Source organism: Dreissena polymorpha, chromosome 11 (genome assembly GCF_020536995.1).
Source record: "Dreissena polymorpha isolate Duluth1 chromosome 11, UMN_Dpol_1.0, whole genome shotgun sequence".
NCBI classification, from domain to species: domain Eukaryota; kingdom Metazoa; phylum Mollusca; class Bivalvia; order Myida; family Dreissenidae; genus Dreissena; species Dreissena polymorpha.
The window spans coordinates 58,404,903-58,406,068 of NC_068365.1; positions in this window are offsets into that span (position 1 = coordinate 58,404,903).

The window sequence follows — 1,166 nt, forward strand, 5'->3', positions numbered from 1 at the left end:
TGTTAATTAACTGGGACATGTATATGATATTTACCTTATTGTTCTTCGTACATATCTGAAATAGTTCATCAAAAATAATTTCTTCATGTGAATCGCTGTATGTGAAAAGCAATTTGATCGTACAAATTATTATTCTTTCCCATAACTGCGTGCAGATAATTTCATTTCGACAAACCTACAGCACACATGACCTTCCCGTCAAGAGAATATATAACAAAGGAAAGTTTCGCTTCTTAATTGTGTATAAAAGTACAAAAAGAAGAGAGAAATAAATAGAATAGTTATTTTGACAATCTGTCATCTTCGTTAGCATCTTCTACGGCGTTTCTGCCATCATCGGCGGCATTATTTAAAATACATATCTGCCTACTACGGCATCAATTTTTCTTCGACGGGGTCAGTTTGAACGCCTGTGAAATGTTAATGAAACAACTCAAGGGGCGGATATTTGGCTTACGTATCCCCAAGGGATAAATGCGTAAGTATATAATACGAAATCCATTCTTTTATTTCAAACTTTAGATATCTTGAACAAAAATCAGTCATTTTCAATTATGTTTCGGAAACTGTCACTTTTAACTCGTTCACATTTCTTTAAAAAACTTGAACAACGAGTCCAAAATTACCTGGTGGCGTCCTCAGTCAATGGGCAATATGTTCGTAGCAATGATTTTGGCCTAACTTTGTGCGACTATGCGAAAACTAAAAATTATTACTTTCTGTCGTCCACATATATAGAATAATTCCTTAAAGCGCAAACTTAGTATCCCTATACAGTACACCAATATTTTGTCATAATTTAAAAAAATGTTATTCATTGGTCCTTTCAAAACATTAAACCTGCAAGTTTAAGATTTAAGACGATTTGCTAATATATTATTTTAATGATCATGCAGTGAGAGAATCATTCGTTTTGTAATATTTAAATTTTGATGAATAAAATCCAGAAACAATGCCTGAGAGGGTGAATGTTGTGTGGTGAAACATGAAAGAGTACGCCTTCGGACTTAAATGAATTTTGGGATAAACATACGGAGACAAACAGACCGACACAGTGACAGATAGACACAGTGACAGATAGACCGACACAGAGACAGATGGACAGACAGACAGACAGACAGACCAGACATACAGACCGGACAGACAGACAGAAAGACATACAGAAA